Below are 21,956 nucleotides of genomic sequence, written 5' to 3' on the forward strand. Positions count from 1 at the left end.
CTGCTCTTCTGTTGTTTTCAATGGGCAAAAGGACAGTTTCATAAGAAAGAGAAATCCCAAGATCTCCGGTCATTTTCTTCTAATCTGTCCCTGACTCCAATAAGTCATCTCTGAACATATGAATTTTAGGCCTGGCAATTGAAATGTTGACTCGTGGAGTCAAGATTGAACCAGAAAATATATCTCAGAAGAGCTGGAAATAACTCCGTGACTATAAGTGTGATTAGTTATCTGCACATTCAGAACACTACCAAAGATTGTGTGAGGTTTTTGTGGACAAGACATTTCAGGTCCATCAGGAACTTTCAGTGAAATAGCCTAATGCAGAGTAAATTAAAAATGAATCATCTTCGAGCATAAAATCGTATTTATTCTCTACCAACTATACCAAAATAGGGATGACATAAAAGAACATTTATTTAGGAAAATGCCCATGACATCATCTTCAAAGAAAAACAAAAATATAACACGGGACAATATTTCATTTGTTAAAATAATTTTGTGAAAATTGAGTTCTGTATTTTCCAACACAGGATTTTCATTAATTGTCATTTTTTTGGTCAAATTTAATTTTATCCCATACTTCCCAAATTATATAAAATGACATGTGTTTACTTTTGTTTTGATCCAAAGTGAGAACATTTACTTTTTTCTTTTAAAGACATTTTAAAAATAGAAGCTGGTTTAAAACACTGTGCTAAGTGAAAGAAGCCAGTCACAAAAGGCAGGATACATATCCCATTTATGTGAATGTCCAGAACAGAAAAATCTGTAGAGAAAGATAGTAAATGAGTGGATTCCAAGGTCTGGGGGTGATGTTCTTGGTGATTGAAGAGTGCTATGTATATGAACTATATGTCTCTTAAGGAAAAAAAGTTCAAGTAAAATTTTTTAGAAAATGTATTTTAGTCATTATTTATTGATACCCATTTCTAATCTGTTTCTTTAAAAAAAAAAAAAGGTTTATTATGATATAATCTAAAAATGGGGCACCTGTGTGGCTCAGGTAGCCGAGCATCTGACTCTTGATGTTGGCTTGGGTCGTGAGATCAAGCCCTGAGTGAGGCTCCAGGCTCTGTAGGGACTGTACTGGGGATTCCTGCAGAAAAGGCAACCAGATGCAGGAAGTGGATTGAATCAGTAGGTCATCTGGGGGAATATTGTTACCTTAATACTATTGATCCTTTGAGAAATACGGAATTTCCTTACATTTATTTAGGCATTTGATTTCTCTCCGTCGTGTTTTGTGGTTTCAGTATACAAGTCCTGTGTTTCTCTTTATTCACGAAGTGTTTTACTGTTTTTGATGCTATTGTAAATGGAATTATTTTCTCAATCTCATTTTAGGAGCGTTCATTGCTAATGTGTGGAAATGCAATTGATTTTGTTTTGTTGATCTCGTTTCCTGAAACCTTGGTGAATTCACTCATTAGTTCTAACAGATTCATGTTGGACTTCTGGGATTTTTATGCATAAAAGTTCATGTCTTCTGCAAAAAAAAGACAGCTTTTTGTTTGTTCTCCCTTTCTAGTCAGCAAGCTTTGTACCTTTTTTTCACTTGCCTAATTGCCCAGGATAGAATCATTAATAGAGTATTGGATAGTGTGAGATCTCCTACTTTGCCCTGTTCCTCATCTCAGGAGAAAAGCACTTAGGCTTTCACCACCAACTATGGCATTTTCTTTGGAGTGTGTGTGTGTGTGTGTGTGTGTGTGTAGCTGTCCTCTATTAAGCTGAGGAAATTTTCTTCTTTTTCCCAGTTGGTAGAGGGTTTTATCATGAAAGAGTGTCGGATCCTGTCAAATCCCATTTTTGTGTGTGTCTGTGGAGAGACTCCTGTGGTATAGGACCTTCATTCTGGCAATGGGGTCTGCAGCAGTGACTGACTTCCCGATACTCAACCACTGCGGTGTTATTGGGGTAACTCCCACCGCGTTGGTCATCTGCAGCCCAGAGCTGTGGTAAGGGGGTGTTCAGACTTTCTTGGGCCCTGAATCCAGTAGGAATAGTTCCCCTCCCCTGCCCCTGCCTGCAGAGTGGGTGAGATGGGAACCACCACTAGACTGCTGAGCCTGCTGTTAGGTCCTTCTGGAAGGTTCTTCTGCCAGGCAGAAGGGTGGGTTGTATGCCACCACCTCTGCCAGCCTGAGCATCAATAGACAGCAATAAACAAATGCTCCTTAATTTATTGCCTTCTGACCAAATCCAGAGACTCTGAATGCTTGTCTTTGCTAATTTTCATCAGTCTCACAAGTGTCTCTCTGGAGAAGCAGCCTGCCCGAGCTCCTTACACTGTCACCTCAGATGCCCCGATCATCACTTATTCTGTCCAGGACTAAATCTTGAGCTCATAGATATTTTATTGTCTCCTCACACCTCCTCCCAGCAATGAATATTTGGTCTCTTGTGGTCCGGAAAAAGACCATAGATTTCTGTCGTAACTAGATTCTAAGACACTGCTAAATGGGAGGCACAGAAAAGACTTAAAGTTAAAAAGATAATGAGATGATGTTGCATTAAAATGAGGACATTGATTGAAAGATTATCCCTACATTAAATTTTAAGATACCTGTTATATCATCAAGGAAACATAGTATTTTTTTAAACAGGTCAGTGAGTAGTAATTTCCAATGTCAAATTTCTTTGAGTGCCTGCAAAGCAGAAGATAGATTGATAAAAGCTTCCTCACAACCAGCATGCCTGCCTTTGTGCATGGGTTTGTGAGCTCTGAGAGGGCAGCAGAGCATCCTTACTCCAAAGCATGTGTAATGAGAGGGACCATGCGAGGTGGCTGGGTGAGGTCGCATCAGCTCACACAAATGAACAGACCAGGCTGCAGAAAGGTCATTCTGAAAACCCACTTGATGACCCCATTTGTCCTCCTCTTTATGAATATGCAACTGTAATTCCTTCTGTTCTAAGTCATTTAAGAAAAACATAAAAATTCAGGACATTTCTTTTAAAATAGAACAAGCATAAAAGGAAAGCAATGCTCAGAGCACTGGGTTGTTCCGAACACAGGTGAGACTCTTCAAGCTAGTTACAACGGCTTCTGGGAGAAGCACAGAAGACCGTGTATGCATGTGTGTGTGTGTGTGTGTGTGTGTGTGTGTGTGTGTGCATGTGTATGTGTATGTGCAGTATCCTGCACTTTGAGACCACGCCCACACCTAACTGTGGCAGACCCTGACGTCATGTAGGACCTGCAGCCCGTTTGCAGGGACTACCCTCCCAACACACACACACACACACACACACACACACACACACACACAACGTTCTCCATCATGGGTCAGTGTCCCGTCCGGCACAATAAGCTGGTCAGGCTGCATCAGGGTGGAAACAGAAAGGGTCTATGACAAGGCAAAGAGCTCTGTTTTGGAGGCTCTGGTTTGTTCCTGTGCTGTGAACAAGGCTGACTATACCACAGTGCTCCTCCACTCTCTCAGCCTGACTGTTTCTCACCGTGTCTCCTCGTTCTCCCTGTTCATCTGATTACTGTTCATCTGATTACTGATGGCTTCCCTCCCTGGTTTTTGACCCCTCTGCCAAGTCAGGACCAACCAGAGAATGCCAAGTATGTATCCTAGCCAAACACCTGGGATGTACCTGCCTGCCTCTGGGTCTCTGCCAAGACATGAGTTAGGACAGCAGATGCCCTTGCAGTAGCTCGCTCTAAATAAGTAGACTTCCTTGTTACCAGTTGGTTGCAATGCTCCTCCCCCCACTCTGAAGCAGCTTGTAGAAGACAAAAAAAAAAAAAGTAAAGTATGATCTTTGTCGTCCACTAACCCTGACTCCATTCAAACATTTTTGTGTCAGCGTACACAATGCTGATGAAATAACAGTGCTTGTCCACATCTCCCTGGTGTGTTTAATAAATTAGCCAGCTATATCTAAAACCATGCTGTGAGTTTGGTGAGTACAATATCTGGAGCCCCTAACCATTGTTGTGTGTGGGTTCCATGGGAGGAAGCTAGAAGGTTCTCGATGAAGAGGATGGTCTGCAGCCCTCTGATCTGCTGTGAGTGGAGCATAAGCCATCTGAAGCTGATTGGCTCCAGAGCTGTGAGTTCAAAAGATTGCTCAGGTGATCTCAGAACCCCTTCACACACTTGCAAGAATTGGTGGCCAAGAGAGAGCACCCAGCTTGAGTATGAATATTGCCCTCAATCCATGACCACATTCCTAAACACTGTGAATGTGGAATCAGAGTTGTTCCGCAAGGTAGTATCATAGCCACTCAATAGGAAAGCATGACATCGAGCATTATGTTTCCCTGTGCGTGCCCCACTTTCTGCCTCCACCCACCACACACACACACACACACACACACACCCCAAATCCACATGTCCTGTGCTAAGGTAAGGTCAGTGAGGCATTTGTCTCAGATGCAAACTTTCAGGGGAGGAGGAAGTTCAGAAACTGAGCAATCAAATTAAGAATATTTGATACATTGGGGATGCCTGGGTGGCTCAGTTGGTTAAGCGGCTGCCTTAGGCTCAGGTCTTGATCCCAGCATCCTGGGATCGAGTCCCACACCGGGCTCCTTGCTCGGCAGGGAGCCTGCTTCTCCCTCTGCCTCTGCCTGCCATTCTGTCTGCCTGTGCCCGCTCGCTCTCCCTCTCTCTCTCTCTGACAAATAAATAAATAAAATCTTTTAAAAAAAAGAATATTTGATACACGGTGGGGGGTATTATGGAGGGCACGGATTGCATGGAGCACTGGGTGTGGTGAAAAAATAATGAATACTGTTTTTCTGAAAATAAATAAATTAATTTATTAAAAAAAGAATTTATAAGCTAAAGGAAATGCTGGATAGATCATTTATGGGTTTCTTATTCAGAATTTTACCGGGGGGGGTGGGAGGTTGGGGTACCAGGTGGTGGGTATTATAGAGGGCACGGATTGCATGGAGCACGGGGTGTGGTGAAAAAATAATGAATACTGTTATGCTGAAAATAAATAAATTTAATTAAATAAAAAAATTATATCAAGAAAAAAAAGAATATTTGATACAATCTCCTTAAAACCAAAATTAATGAAAACATCCACAATAAACAAAAGATCACAATTTCAAAGAAAGTCAGGATCCCATCCACCATGTAAACAACCACCCTGCCTCACCTGCTTCCTGCTGGAAAGTTTTATATACAAAAATAGATGGTTCATAGTTTACCAACATTATTCTTCAGAAATGTGTTTCCTTTGCAAATATTGGGAAACGTTACATCCGTGAAAATTTAGAAACACATGGTTTGCTCTGCAAATTAGTACCTAGACACATTCACAAAATAAGATCCTCGATTTGTCAATTCTAGTGTGATAGTATTTACCAATATAAGAATCTCATACATGATAAGAAAACTACGAACATGACCAGTGAACTAGACACCAAGCAGAATTTGAGAATCTTTGAAGATTTGATCTATAATCTTTGAAATAGCACTTCAGGAGTCCACAAGTCAACCCGTTGATCTGGGAGGAAGAAACCCATCAGGTGAATAAACCTTCACACACCGCAAGGTCTTCTTAACATTCATTTATCACACGAGTGCATCTGTCCATTACATTCCCATCCCTTCCTCCGATAAAGTGCTGAGGACTGTATCTCAGGTTGTCATATCTGAGGCTAACTTCTGTTCACTATTAGGCGGGACAGTCACTTTCCCACACAGACTTTCTCTCAGGAAGGGGAAATTGCCACGACTTACACATTTGACTGTGCCGTGCCTATGTCTACTGCAATTCTATTTCCCTCCAGCGGTGGTTGCTTCTCTTCCAGTTACAGAAGGAGCCCCTTCCTCCTCAACAGGAGAACAGGGTTTCGTGTGGGTGTGGACTTGTGTGAGCCCAATTCCCAGCCTCCTAAATAAAATCAAATTTTTTATCTCTATATTTCTTTTTCCTTCATTTCCCCCCTAGTTTTTGTGGTTTCCTCTCCAATTCATATCTTTCAAAACATGCTACCATGACCAAAAGAACAAAAATAAATCGTTCTCTAACATTGTTAGAAAACAGAATATATCAGTTACTGTCAAGGTCTTTGAGATTTGCATTGTTGAGAAACAATTCTTCACACAGAAAGAAGTAGATGACCATGTTTATGACTGTGACCTTTACAGAGGAGTGTCCTCAAAAGCTTATAAACCCTTCAGGGAACAGTCTAGGAAATTCTACTTAACTCACTTCTCCTCCAGTATGTTTGCTAACTTTTGCTTTTCTGAGTTTGACAAAAACTTGCAAAAAAAAAAAAATCTGTCAAAAACCCATAGTGATGAGCTGTCTCCACAATACAAGCTTCCTCTTGTGAATCAGGACGTTTGAATTTGGTAATAAGGAACTACAAATCCTAAAAAGTGGCAAATTGCATTAATGTCAAATACAAAGAGTCATGATAAGAATCTGGACCTAAAAAGACTCAAATAGCCGTGTGATCTGAATGCCTCAATATCTACCTCTCTGTCTCCACCTTCTTCCACCTGTCCTACTTCCTAGCCAGGTGACTCTTGCCCTGACTTCTTTGTCACTTTTCTCCGCTGCTCAAAACTCTCAAAGATACCCCATTGTGCTCAATGATTAAAATTAAGTGTCTTTACCTAACAGACACAGCCATGTGTTCTCTGGTCCTAATCTCTTTCCTGATTTGTGGAGTGAAGCAACCAACATGTTGCTGAAAATATAGGAAACCAAGGTGGGTGAAGCCGTATGTCAAAGTATGAGCACAGTAGGAATTTGCAATATAACAGAACTTGTGCATTAATAAACTACTTCATATTTTTTCCCTCTATGGGGTTTTCAGAAAAGGAGCTCCCTTCTCATCGTTCTTTTTCACTTCACCACACCTGTAAGTGTTCTGCACTCTTCCAGGCAGTGACTGTCAACCTAGGATTACAGAAAGATATTTTACATGGGGAACTAGTGCTATTATAGATCTAGAAAGAATAAAAATCTTTCCTATGCTATGTGACTCGGAAAATATTTTCTCCCACTCTGTGGGTTGTCTTTTAATCCTTTTAACATTATTTGTTGCAATTAGTAATTTAAAATTTTACGGATGTTAATTTATCACCATTTTCTTTTATAGGTTGTTTTTTGTTATAGCTGAAAACTCATACAAAAGGTAAGGTGAGCAGATTTTCTCTTATATTTTCTTCTAAAGGTTTTGTAGGTTAATATTGTACATTGAGGCATATAATCCATTTATAGCTAATTTTTTTATACAATGTGAGGTGTATATCGATGTTTATTTCATTGCATATGCACATCTTCTTATTCCAACAACATGTGTTTAAAGGAGTATCTTTCTCCTTTGAGTATCTTTGAACCTTCCTCAAAATGAGTTGACCACATATTGTAGGTTTGTTGTCAGACATTCTATTCTGTCCCTTGATCTACATGTGGATCTTTTTGCCATTAACATGATATTTTAATTGTCATAGCTTTAAAGTCAGTTTGGAAATCTACTAGGGTAAGTCCTCCACCTTCTTTTTTTTTTTTTAAAGATTTTGTTTATTTATTTGACAGAGAGAGAGATCACAAGTAGGCAGAGAGAGAGAGATGGGGAAGCAGGCTCCCTGCTGAGCAGAGAGCCTGATGCAGGGCTCCATCCCAGGACCCTGGGATCATGATCCAAGCCCAAGGCAGAGGCTTTAATCAGCTGAACCACCCAGCTGCCCCTCTTTTTCTTTTTTTTTTTTCCATCAATTTTTTGGCTATACTATTCCCTGTTCCTTCCCATTATTTTAGAATCAGCTTTTGAATACATACACTCTTGCCAGGATTTTGTATAGAATTTTAGTGAAGTGGTACATTACAGTAGAGAATATTAGTATCTTAACAGCATTTAGTCTTCTAAACCATGGCCCCAGAATATCTTGACAGATTTCAGGTCTTATTTGCTTTCTGATTTCTATACTGATTTTGTTAATTTCAAATGCGATGTGTTTAATTTTTAGTGTTCTATTTCTAATGGAATTCCTTTTAATTTAAAATTCTAATTGTAAAGCATAAGTACATAGAGATATGTCTGGATTTTTTTTTTTTTAAATATTGATCTTGTATCCTGCTACCTTGCTAAAATTACTTTTCGTATTAAGAAATTTTTGGTAGATTATTTAGATTTTATATGCAGAAAATTATGTTTTATTTAATTCTTTGCAATTTTTATGCCTTTTATTTCTTTATTTTTCTTTATTGTATAAGCTAGTAATGTGTTGACATGGGTACAACACGATGATACATTATTCAGAAGAAGAAGGAAGTTGTAGAGTGAGGTAAATTGTACCCTACCACCTATGCACGTTTTAAATATGGGGAAAATGATACTACTCTGTGTGTGTGTGTGTGTGTGTGTGTGTGTGTGTGTATTGGGTTAGGAAATTATTCAGGGTCCCAGAATAGTCACCGATGGATTTTTGGTATGCAAGGAATATTTTTAAATGAAAGGGAACTTTTACTATCTGAGGCCTTCCATGTAAACACCTCAGTAAGCCACAGTGAGCCACTGTCCCCTTCTCAAAGGGCCTCTGACCACTTCTCAACAGTATCGACAGATGACAAAAATGTCTTTGGCAGAAATGCTTTTCTAACTCACAGGCCTGAAATGCCCTGCAAGTACACGTAGGATGGCAATTACTCCCCTAAAATTGTTCTGGATGCAGTCCTTTCGTCCTAAAATTGTTTAATTTGTTTGGTTTTTATCCAGAATTAAGTTAAGCCTTCCCATGTTTGATATCTGGCACTTGTACCGGCTTCCTACAAAGCAGGAAGGGATTCATAACTGACCCCGTGTCTTTAAAAAACCTAGTAAGAGCAGCGATGCACTCTGTTCACTGTGGCAGGACACACTCACCCCGGCCTGCTGGGGGCCTCGAGGTGACACTCTCACGGAGAGGAAGGACAGCATCCGTCCATGACAGGAGGATGGATGCTCGTTCACTGGAGCAGGAAAAACACAGCCCACTTTTTTATTTATCTGTTATTAAGTGTCTCAGATGAACTACAGGTAACCAGAGTTCCTTTTATTCTTGGATGGTCAACTTTTGACCATTTCAAAAGCTATCACAGTTTCTTCAATGACCAAAACTGGCTCAAAAGTGAGAAAATCTCATTAGCGAACGCAATTCCAACTGTAGTTGTAGGCACAATTGAACAGAGATGGCTCGACTGCCAATTCTTCAGAAACGTGCATCAGAACATCACAGGGGAAAATCCACGCAACCGGACACGTGTAGCTCAGAAACATGGAGCACAATGGACAGAGGCAAAGGCCATCCCGCACCACCGTCCAGCCGCCCGAGGTGCCATTTTCAGAGTAAGCAGATTTACCAAAGATGTTCCAATTACAGAACTTGAACAAACCCAGGATTGGCCAACTTCCGATGTTTTCAAACTGGCCTTTGCCACAAACAAAGAAACAAGCAAATAATACCTCTTTCGTCCAACAACAAGTGAACAACAAAAAGAGATCACATTTATTTTTCTCCAGAATGAACAGATGAAACACTGTCTTCTCTTTGCTTCTGCTTCAGACTGTATAACAAACCTCATTTCTCCCTACCTGCCAATGAGGCTGCAACATTGTCTTTAAAGTATTTTTGTTTCCTTTTTCACATTTTATGACCCAAGGCAGGCTCCATACAACAGGCACATCCATAGCTGAGAAAAAAAGGAAAATGTTTCAAATACTAAATGCTCACCCCAGTCTCTCCTTGAGCTTGTCTCCTACCTTCTTCAAAGGAAGAGTCCATAGTGGTGGCTTTTGTGCAAAGGGTTAGGAGAAGGGAGAGATGTAGATAAAAGCATGCTCCGAGCAAGATTAGATCAGTCCATTGCATTGCTGTAAAAAGCACCCCAAGGTCATTTTGCAGATTAGCAGTCCGAGCTTGGGAAGGGCCCCATCCCAAACTTAGTGAGCATGGGACAGAGCGGCTGCTGGGCAGTGCTGAGAGCAGAATTATTCCTGAGAGAATCGGAGGTGGCTGAGTTGGGCTAGCAACGGGATTGCTGTGAAATAGCCCAAACGGCCCCACAAAGATTTGATTTCAGGGCTGTATTTCTAGACATAACTCAGCCATTGTGCAATGCAGTTATATTCGTGTTACAGTCTGACGCAGAGTCTGTTTTCCTTAAATACCATCAATGATGCTAGATGTGGGGCCCAACTCCTGGTGCTCCGCCAAACCTCAACACCATCCTACTAACAATTCGCTGGAGTAAAATCATAGTCCAGTTACATGACATGAAACTTTTTTTCTGCACAAAGATGATTTTCAAGGAGCAGCTAGAGTTTGATGAAACAAAATGACATGATTAGGTGGAGATCCGCTGAAACCATCTGGACGTGACTGTTAAAACCACATCTAAAATGTCATCTCCCTTGCTTTTGCTCGCCACACGCTTAGCTCAATGGAATGTGGTATGAACAGTCCTGTTGGTTTTTCACACGGCCACAGCTTGACTAGGTCACTCTTGCCTCTGCTTTGTCCCATGTTCTCCAAGCCCGTCCTCTTTACAGTTGCAGGTTCAGAGTCTCAAAACCTCCTAAGGATTGCTGTTGAAATGTTTTGGCAACTGGGTCCTGACAGAGAGAGCCATCTGTAAATTAAATTGCTTTAAAGCAAGATAGCTACATGTCTGTGGACCTCTCTTTAAGCCTTAAGTCTATTTTCTTGATACAAAGCAACATCAGACTTAGATCTTCATTCTCTATTGTGTTCAGAATAAGTAGCTGCAGAACTCTAACAAGTTTTATGAAAAATTTTCATAAGAAAATTAGACAAATAAGACACACTTTGACTATTGCATAAATTTTGTTTAGTAGTGGTCCACTTGAAGTTTATTTTCCCATTCAGATTGCCCTGGTTTCCTATAAGTACCATAAAAATTACCACAAATGTAGTGACTTATATCAACATAATCTTCTTATCATCCAGTTCCTTAAAGCAGAAATCCAGCATGGGTCTTTCTGGGCTATAATCAAGGTGTCAGCAGGGCTGTTGTGGTTTTTTTTGGTTTTTTTTTTGTTTTTTTTTTAGATTCAAGGGTATGATGCTTTTATTTATCTTTATTAGCAGGTGGAAGCCCCCTTTTATATTCAAAGCTGGCTGCAGAAAGACAAGTCCTCAAATTCCACTCCCCCCCCCCCCCCCCCCCCCCCGCCTTTCTGCCTCCTTCATGCACATGAAAGACCTTTGTGATTATACTGGGCCCACCCAGAAAGCCCAGGATCATCTCTCTATCTCAAGGCCAGCAGATTAGCAGCCTTCATTCCACCAGCTGCCTTAGTTCCCTGTCACAGATTTTGGGAATTATGAAGTGAGTATCTTCAGGGATCATTACTTGATTTACCACACACTGACCTTCAACTTTCCTTGTAAAACCCAAAACTGGCAGCACATTATTTCCTGTCTAGCCCTCATGCCACTGTGAACAATTGCTTTCCATGCCTTCATTAGCTTATTACATACTTTGTGTATTTCTGAATAACTGTGACATATCATTGAGTAAGTTAAATGTCCTAATTCTTTTGTGACTGTTAGGGAACACATAGTTACAAACTGTAATTCATCCCATAATTTAATTATCTTGAGTAAGATTGTGACTTACATTCAGAAAAAAATTAATTAAGCAACACTAAGGCATTTAATAGTCATTAACATTTTCATGAATATTATAACTGAAGTTAACTAGAGTTTAAAATCCTGGTTGAGGGGTTCCTGGGTGGCTCAGTGGGTTAAGGCCTCTGCCTTCAGCTCAGGCCATGATCCCAGGGTCCTGGGATTGAGCAGGGAGCCTGCTTCCTTCTCTCTCTCTCTGCCTGCCTCTCTGCCTACTTGTGATCTCTGCCTGTCAAATAAATAAATAAAATCTTTAAAATCCTGGTTGATAGAACTGTTTCCCACCATTTTATGACTTTGAAATAGTTCCCCTTGTGTTTTGGCACTGTTCCGTGAGATAAGACAGAAAACTTGCAAATATGTAAAAAATTAGACCCAAAAAACTAAGAGAAAGATCTGTGAGACAGGAACGCTGGTCAAGGGGTCAAGTGAGACACAAAAATTGTAGCATGAATGGGGAATTAATTCCCAGTATAATTTCCTGCACTTTCAGGGCATCTGGGTGGTTCAGAGAATTAAGCATCGACTCTAGGTTTCAGCTCAGGTCATGACCCCACAGCTGTGGGAGTGAGCCCCTCATTGGACTCTGTGCTTGGTGCAGAGTCTGCCTCAGATGCTGTCTCCCTCTCTCTCTCTCAAATAAATAAGTAAAATCTTTAAAAAAAATTTCCTGCAGTTTCACTGGCTAAAAGAGCTAGTTAGCTCTGAGTTAGAGAACATACAAATATGCATAAAAGACTTTAGCAGTACATATGTTTATCAGAAATTTTTAAGAATGAAATGTATCTTTCAAAAGAGAATACTTGGCTTAAAAAAAAAAAGGAATTTTATGTACTATATGTTCCCTATCCTGAAAGTATATCCATTGAAAATATAATGTTGCAAAATCTGATTGAGTAAAATACATTTTTTATCATAGCATTGGTAAATTAGGCATCGTGTTTGTCTTATTCTAAAGCACTAAGTTTGTTATTATGTGATAGACTCCTGCTGCTTTTCTTACCAACCTAGAAAATCCATCACGCACAGCCCATTTTTTAAGCAAGTCTAAATCTTTTCTTTGACATCACCAGCCGTGTTACTGCAATTGCAGTTCCCCTAAGCAAAACCACCAGGTCAGAAACACAGAACACAGAGCAGAAATAAACAGCCTTGTAACAAATGTTATACCCGCACGCTGAAGATGTTTCCCCAGAGTTAAGCACAGGCCAAGTCTATGTAGGCAGTCTGTAAAATTCAAAAACACAGGGGTGCCTGGGTGGCTCAGTGGGTTAAAGTCTCTGCCTTCGGATCAGGTCATGATCCCAGAGTCCTGGGATCGAGTTCCACATCGGGCTCTCTGCTCAGCAGAGACCCTGCTTCCTCCTCTGTCTCTCTCTCCCTGCCTCTCTGCCTGCTTGGTCTCTCTCTGTCAAATAAATAAATAAAATCTTTAAAAACAATTTTTAAACACAGATGCTCTTTACGGACAATTCTTGAATGAAAGTTAAAGGAGGCAGTTTGGTACCAGGTTTCAAACCCTCCTGCACGCCTTGTGAGGTTTGACATTGTGCTTGTGATCTTTGCTAGCACAAAGCTGACTTGTATTCATAACTCACACTTGTGTCCTTTGACGTCTCTATTCTCTTGTATGTTAATTTTCATCCGTCTAAATTTTATATAACCTCTCTCAAAAGACAAATGATAGGTCATGAATTTATCTTCAGGGTAAATCAAGTCAGAACCCAAGGGTTTTTGTTCTTACTGTTGTCATCTCAGCCAAGCTGATAGAGGAGTAATTCCTGCGGGTCTCCAGTCAGCAAACCAGGAGTGTGTGCAGCATGTTTTTCCTCCTAAGTGTGAAGAAAACATCTTTAACATTTGTAGAACCTGTCGTCCTCCCTAACCCCGCCCCTGCTGGCCCCAGGGGCATTCCTTCTCCCAAGAGGAATGAATCCAAAGACCAGGGAAAGACAGCAAGAATTCGGGGGGGGGGGGGGGGGAGGCGGTGAACTTGAAAATGGTGATGCATGAGAAACAGGTGAGCATCTTTGGAAACACTTGTGATGGAAAGACTGAAGTTATGGCAACCACAGTGAGGCCGACTTCTTACATTCACAGCAGAGAGTTGGTGTGAATATGTTCAGGGCTCAGTGGGTTTTTCTTCTTATTATTGTTCTTTGGCTTCGGAGACATAAGGCAGGATGCAAAGGTATAAAAAGGAAACAATACTCCTCTTCTTCGGGCCACTTATTCTATTTCTCCCCAAGAAGGTGGATGAAAATACACATGGCATGTCCGCACGTCTGGCTGAGAAAGAGGATGTGGAGTGCTCGTGCTCAGCCGCTGAAAACATGACCACATAATCTACAACACCCGGAAATTTACCTGAAAACCATTCACATTTTTAACAACTTTTTAATTAAAAGTGGGAAAGTAATAAATATTCACCATTTAGATTTATGCAGAAAAATATGCCAAAATTAGTCAACTAAAATAATCTCACAATGGTAGGGTTTTTTCTCTCTTTTTCTGCTTTCTACATAACATATGTTTATTAACTTTATTGGCACATAATTCACATGAAATAAACTCAGCAGATTTTAATTATAAACAGATTGATGTTTTTGACAAACATATATGTATATATATTAAGAAGAGATTATCTTTATTTAAATAAAATAGAAAAGACAAATATGTTTTCTTCATATTGTCGTATTTTTGCTTTCAAATGACCTGATGCCTTTAAAATCAATTAGCCGTATATATGTGGGTCTGTCTGGACATCCCTTCTCTTCTATTTCTTTACCCTTATGTCACTGTGCCACTGTTCTGACTATTACAGCTCTATAATAATAGATCCTAAGGGTTTACTAGGATGCCCCAGCACACTGGATGGTCTGGAAGAAGTGGATCAATATGACTCACATACACCCACTGAGGCTGACTCATAACGAGAGGGAAAAGTTGGACAGGCTGATTTTTAAAAAAAGAAGAAGAAGAAGAAGAAGAAACTCGTTTCACAAGGCAAGGCCTGCCTTCCCCCGATATCAGAACCACAGAAGGATGCCACAAGAAAATAAAATCACAGGTCACTACCCCTGATGAATGTAGTATGCACAAATTTTTAACATAACATCAGGACACTGAATTCAACAGTGCATTAAAAGGCCAGTGGATCTCAGGACAGAAGGGCAACAAGTTGCGTCCTTCCTGAGCACACAGAGCAAAGCAGGAGGGAGGGAAAAGTGGGGGAAAAGGAGGAAGGAAAGAAATATCATTATGGATTTAAAAAAAACTTATTTGAGCTCTATTAGTATAAATTTACCATTTGACAAATATTATCTTCTGTGCTGCCGTGGAACTCACATTATAGGAGGAAGAAAGAAAAACATAAGTAATGATACCCTTAGCTAATAGGAATTTCTGTTTTTGCAGTAATAAAATATTTGGGGTGAAAGAAAAGGCAAAAAAAAAACTTGCTATTTTAGGCTTCTACAGGTTATTTTCAAATAGGAAAAATTGTTGTAAAGTTTAGAAACCAATTATAAATTTAAAGCATAAAAACAGAAAAGAAAAAAAATCTGTGCTGAAGAATCTGTACCAGTGAGTGGAATCTGTAATAACCACAGAATAGAGCACAGTCTGGTTTTAATTAAGTTTAAATTAGCCTCACATGAAAATAAATTGGTTCTGAATCTACAAGATTAAAATGGTAACATAAATATCTAACAGAAATGCTGCTTTTAAAATCTTCTCAATCAAACCCAAAGACCTAGATGAAATAAAAAACACATATCACACATTATCAATTAATTTAAATTGCAGAGTTATTTATGTTCATTGGATTTGGGGGACATATTTAATAGGCAATTTAAAATAGTGAAGGCTATCAGTCAGGTGTATGTAATGAAAATTAATATTATCATCAAAAGAATTATTTGAAAGATGTGAGCTCTTTCCTGTCTTGGAAAGCTCAGTTCTGCTAAATCAATAGGAAAGTTTACATATTATTGTTAATTTAATACATTTAATAATTTATGTTAATAAAAAATTATCATTAATTGTAATAAAATCAACATTTTTTCTGTTTTCTTATTCTAACAAGATTTCTAACAAGCTTTGATTTAAGGAATCATACACACAATTCATAATTGTTTATTATGAATTATTAAAATAAACAATTTCATCATTGTTTATTTTTCTCATGAACAAAAATCAGAATTTAGGGACACCTGGGTGGTTCAGTCCTTAAGTGTCTGCCTTTAGTTCAGGTCATGATCCCGGAGTCCTGGGATCAAGACCACCCATTGGGCTCCCTGCTCAGCAGGAAGCCTGCTTCTCCCTCTGCCTCTCCCCCTGCTTGGTTTCCCTCTCTCGCTGTCTCTCTCTTTCTGTCAAATAAATAAATAAAATCTTTAAAAAAAATCAGAATTATCACTGACACACCCAGATACCCCCCAATACACGTCTGTAGAGTTTCCTAATGTAACATTATTAGTGACCTATTAATGTTCCTAGAAACGAAGATGGAGCTGGTGCCTTTATGAACCAATGAATGAATGAATGTAAAAGTCTTGACAGAGGTGAAGCCTCCCTCACGTTTCTGTTTCTCTCCCTTCTTATCTCACTACACACTTTTCTAGAAAATGCACATGTGCCAAGGTCCTCACAGGGCCAGGAAAACAAAATGTGAAAGAAAACTTAAATATGAAGAAGAGAAAGCCCACGGAGTCTGAACGCTGTGTGCATGGTGCAGTCACACTCCGACTGTGGTTCAGGTGACCCTCCCAGAGATGCCTGGTGGCCTTTCCCAAGGGAGCTCATAAGCACAGGAACCACCGCCTCACAGCTGCATGGTTGGGCTGGATGGGACCACTGCTGAGCCTCTCTGTCACCCCCAGGAGGCTGTTGTAAGGGCTGAATGATGAGTGTGTACAAAATCCCACCACAGCACCCGGCACCAGAAGAAACTGACCGTTGAGATGACATATATATATATATGTTTCCAACTTCAGTTCTGTTATTATGAAGTTTAAACAAATTAAGTAATCGGTGGTGTGGTGATCACACACATGTGAGCACTGAATTCTGGCCATAGCCATGGAGACAGATTCAATCTGCATCGACTTCGGGACTTCTTTTGGTCAGAAATACTCCTGGACATCTATTTTCAAGCCAAAGTTGCCTAAATAAATGAATTTTAACTGAGTCAAACTCCTTTCTCTGTCCCTTTTCAATTTCTCAGAATCTGTGTTCCCAGGAACTGTTCCTCTCCCAGACCCCAAACCCAGCTCCCACTGTGTCTTGTCAACCTTGCTCTGCTGGTCATCTCCTCTCTTACCTCTCCCTTCTTCACTGATACACCTGCTGCTTTCTTTGAGAATCCCCTACAGACAAAGTGAGCTTGACTGTCCTAGAAATTAAGAGCAAGTTATGCAGAGAGCCAAATGAGAAAAAGAAAAGTACCCTGTGAAAGAATGGGGTCGACCATGATGGGAGTCACTACAGCTTGAAGACCAAGGCCTCCCACATACTAACTGCCAGCTGTACACAGGCAGCATTCTCCAGAAATGGAACTCGTGCACACATGAGTTCGTTTGAATTCGTGATAATCTGGAATAGCTAATATTATTATTATCCCCGTTTTTTAAATTTGTAAGATTCAGGTGGGCTTATAGGATCTGCATGCTGGAATGTGGCACCATCAAGTTCACTATCTCTAAATGTTCCATTGAGATGATGCACACCAAGGCCTGAATCTGTTCAACTTTACTCAGACATGGTTCTGGAAAAATCAAGTTTTGAACAAAGGATGTGAGCCCTAATTAATGAGCTGGTAGGTGAAGTAAACATGTATTCGTAGGAGGGTTGTGGACACTCTCTAAAGCTAGACCAGAGTGTTGTTTGTCCAGGACTGTTAACAAAATGGAGAAGAAGGAAGAGGTACAAGCCTTATTTGGAAGATGCATTCTGTCATGAATGGTCCCGAGCATTTCAACACCACCGTGATGAACCATCCCATGGAAATAGCTCAGTTCTTTCTTGGACAAAACCAATACCTCATTGCAAACATGTCCAGTCGCTCACTTGGAAGCATAACCAGGGTATTCCTGAGACTGGGCTGCCAAGAACTGTCCTATGGCATACAGGTTTTCCAAAAAATCTATCAACTGTAATTCTCATTTGGTACTTCAAAATAGTTATTGTTGGCTGTTTCTGATGAATGAATTCTGAGACTCATTGAGTGGATCAAAACGCTTTGAGTTTAGGAGTAAGCATAACCCATAGTGAACACTGGAAAAGTCAGCAGGGAGGTGACAAAGGCAGCGTGTTCTTCCAGCCCAGTCCTTCCTGGTGAGACTGCTGTACACAGACAGAGCACACTGATCTGTGGACCTCTCCGAACACTGTCCCCCTCCCCCCACTTTTCCGCCCCATGTCCTGCATGCATTTCCTCTCACATGGCCATTAGACTCCTGAAATGATGTTTGAACTCATTAACCACCAGGGAAATGCAAATAATGCTAGGGAGAGATTGTTACCCAACCACAGAAAGGGTTAAACTCCCCCAAACAAATAATAACAAACAGGGGCGCCTGGGTGGCTCAGTGGGTTAAAGCCTCTGCCTTCAGCTCAGGTCATGACCTCAGGGTCCTGGGATCAAGTCCCACATCAGGCTCTCTGCTCAGCCGGGAGCCTACTTCTTCCTCTCTCTCTGCCTGCCTCTCTGCCTGCTTGTGATTTCTGTCTGTCAAATAAATAAATAAAATTTTTAGAAAAAAAAATAATAATAACAAACAAACAAACAAAGAACAAAGATAGGAAAACAATGCCCATTATTGGTAAGGCTGTGGAGTCATCATGAGAGTCACGCTGCTGGAGGACATGTAACTTGTAACAGTGACTTTGAAAACCAATTGATGTTATGTCTAAACTTGCAAATAACTGTACCCCATGAGCCAAAAAGTTCTCTCCTGTGTATAGAGCCAACAAAAGTGGATCCAGATGTATACAAGGAGCATGTCCAAAAATACTCAGAATGGAGTTATTCATAATAACCAAACCCGAGAACAGTGCAAATGTACATCAGCAGAAGAGTGGATACATTGTTACATGTTCATAGAATATTATGTAGCACTAAATTTGAAGGAATTAGTTTGCTGCAACAACAGGGAAGAATCTCTAGAACCTGGCAAAAGAGCCAGGTTCCCAAGTACATTCTGTATGATTTTATTTGTAAAGAGTACCAAAGGTGACAAAATTCCTCCTCTGTGCTGGGATTCAGAATATTGGTTATCTTGGTGAGAACAGGAGCATGGTTTTTGGTAGGGAGCATGAGGAGAGCTTCTGAGATGCAGGTCACGGTCCCTCTCCTGATCTGAGACTTGAGTCCCCAGAAACTTCACTCCGTGAGGAGACATTAGGCTATTTAACAGCTTCTCTCTGTGTGCTTCAAAAGGCATTTTTTCATAAAACAACTTTATTTTTTTTTAAGAAATACAGCAAAGAAGTAAATATGTTGTAGTGATTGGTATATATGTATCTATAGGACCAATTAGAAAGAATGATTTAATGTTAGCTGAACCCATATGTCTCCTCTAAGATGAAATTTTCACTGACAATATCGTAAAGCTTTAACAAGTGCTATTTTCCAAGCCCTTAGAAGGGAGCCCTAATGATGGAGAACTTCATTAGCTTGCTCAGAAATGTTCTCAAAAGTGGTACAAGACACAGTGTAGGAGGTACTTGCCAACAGGATGAGCGCAATTGTTTTCTGGAATACCCAAGTGGAAAGAAGCACGATTTGTACTATTAAGGAAAAAATAGGAAACTGTGACTCATGTCTCCTACACACCCAGAGGAAAAACTTGAAGGTCAATACTGACCTTTGGAAATGAATAGAACTTGTTTCAAGCTACTTTTCTAACAAGAAGAAAAAATATTTCTTTTAAAATCAAGACATTCCCTTAAATTTCACCTAAGCAAATCCTCCAAAGCCCCAGCTAACTTAATCTATAAAAAAATCACTGCTAAGTTGTACACGTGCACACACGCACACACACACACACCCCAAACATGTCAATCAGCTGTCTGTAGAAAGCTACTTATTGAATTTCAGTAAATAAACTAATCTCTCAGTTAATTCCCCTTTTTTCATTTAGAGAACAAAATTTTTAAGTTTAAGCCAAAATGTTGTTTTTCCTACATATTGACTCAATGGAGATAAAACTATAGACACTTGATCTCATCCTGTTCTGGGCTCTGTTAATAGAGCACTCTATGATTGCTAATTTTGTGTCTAATTTTAGATGGAGCCACAGACACCCAGATGCTCAGTTGAACATTATTCTCCGTATGCCTGTGAGGGTGCTTCTGGGTGAGATGAACATTTGCACCCGTAAAGTGAATAAAGCAGGAGGCCCACTCCTATCCCAGCCTCTGTGTGAATGGGCTCACCTGATCCCTTGAAGGCCTGAGTAGAGCCAAAGACTGAGTACGAGAGATTTCCCTCTCTCTGCCTCCCTGGCTCTGAGCGGGACATTGCTCTTCCCTTCACTCTGCTGGGCTCCAGCCTCCTGACCGCAGATGGTCAGCTCTCAGCCTCCATAACAACGTGAGCCAATTCTTTATAATATCCTCTGGGCTCTTTTTCTCTAGAGACACCCCCCTACACACACATACACACACACACACACACACACACACACACACACACACACATAGAGTTTTCTCACATTATTGTGTTTCTTTCTGACTATAGCTCCAAGTCCTCCTAATTCCACTCTTACTGAGATCTAACTGCTCTCTGCTCTAGAGCTGGAGCTGGAAATCCAGGCTACCTTTTCATTACACATTCAAATATCATGGGATCTTGGGCCCAGCCAGTGAGATCTGGGGCCCAAACTGCCATCCAGTCATGCTCCAGGGCTGTGGCGTGAGCAAAGGGCAGGAAGTGAGCTAGGTGTGATGTCCCAGGGAGGGGAGCGTTCTGGGAGACCCTTTAATTTCTTCTACTCACAACTCTCTAACTCCATCTTTGCTGTCATGGTGCCCAAGTCTGGCCCCAAAACACCAGAAGAGCTTTAAAACATACAATATCACTAAAATAGTTCTCCTGGAGCTCCAATAAAGAAGACAGAGATTAGGATACAAAGCACCTCAACCGACTTTATGCCAAACATCTAATTAAACAGAGAATTTGCCACACCTGTTTCTCACCCACCTCTTGTTAACACAATGGGGACACTTCTCCAGCCTTATTTCTTTTTCCTTTTAGCCAATCAGCTGCCACAGGAACACCCCCAAAATCCCTGCAGGATCCCACTCGGCGCTGATGGCTGAAGCAAGACCACCGCTGTAGTCTGATGCATTCCCTCTCTCTTGTTATCACCTCCAAAGTGTGTATCTCCTCAAATCTGAGGAAAAGAAGACACTGGTCTGAGAACAGGGATTCTGGAGAAGAAAACAGGAGTCCTCACAGATGCTGTAAGTGCAGCTGTTTTCCAGGTCAGTCTTAGGATCAACCCGTGAATTACTGTAACTCATAAACCACGAGAGCATTTCATGAGCAAAAGAGCTTAGGTTAGACTTTTCTCTCCATAGCAAGAGGGGGTATGACATAAGACCACAGATGCTGCCACTGATAGCCTTCTGGGCTATAAACAGCAAGATGGACAGAATTTCCTTGGATCCAAACAAAAAGCTTACAGAACAACTCCCAGTGAGCTCTTTTGTTCTGTTGAGCCCTAAAAACAGCGGGTGAGGTTATCTTCCCTGCCGGGAAATGATGGGCTAACCACAGATGGTCTTCCTATCAAGGTCATCACCAAGATCACTAACAAAGCATTCTTAATTACTCATTTTCCACCCCAGGGAAAATCGTTCTCTTGTGACTTTGAGACGGATTACACTCAATTCCCTTGACATCTGAGAGGGCTCAAATATTACCATTTCTCCCAACAGGGTGTAGTCTCAGCAGCACCCTTGCCCTTCCCCGCCTCTGCCATGGAGAGAGAACATGAAAAATGCTGGTAATGACCCAAAGTCCAATTCACTTTCAGATCTTCTCCAATGTATTTTTTAAGTTTTCAGACTATTATCCTATAGGCATGATGTCAGTGTCATAAACTGTGATTCTCTGTTCCTTTATGTGTCCCCAAGGCCTCTCAAATCAAAGCAGAACATCTAATCCCAAGCTTCAGGGCACTTAAGTGATTATAGGAGAATTGGAGAGAGGAAGAAGAGATTCAGAGCATCCCCAAAGAGCACGTTTCACGGGGAGAACCAGTGGCTATAGCCTCCCTCAGTGCTTGAGTGCTCCTGCAGATATTTCCTAGGGAACGTGGAAGTATT

Source organism: Mustela lutreola, chromosome 4, assembly GCF_030435805.1.
Source record: "Mustela lutreola isolate mMusLut2 chromosome 4, mMusLut2.pri, whole genome shotgun sequence".
NCBI classification, from domain to species: Eukaryota; Metazoa; Chordata; class Mammalia; order Carnivora; family Mustelidae; genus Mustela; species Mustela lutreola.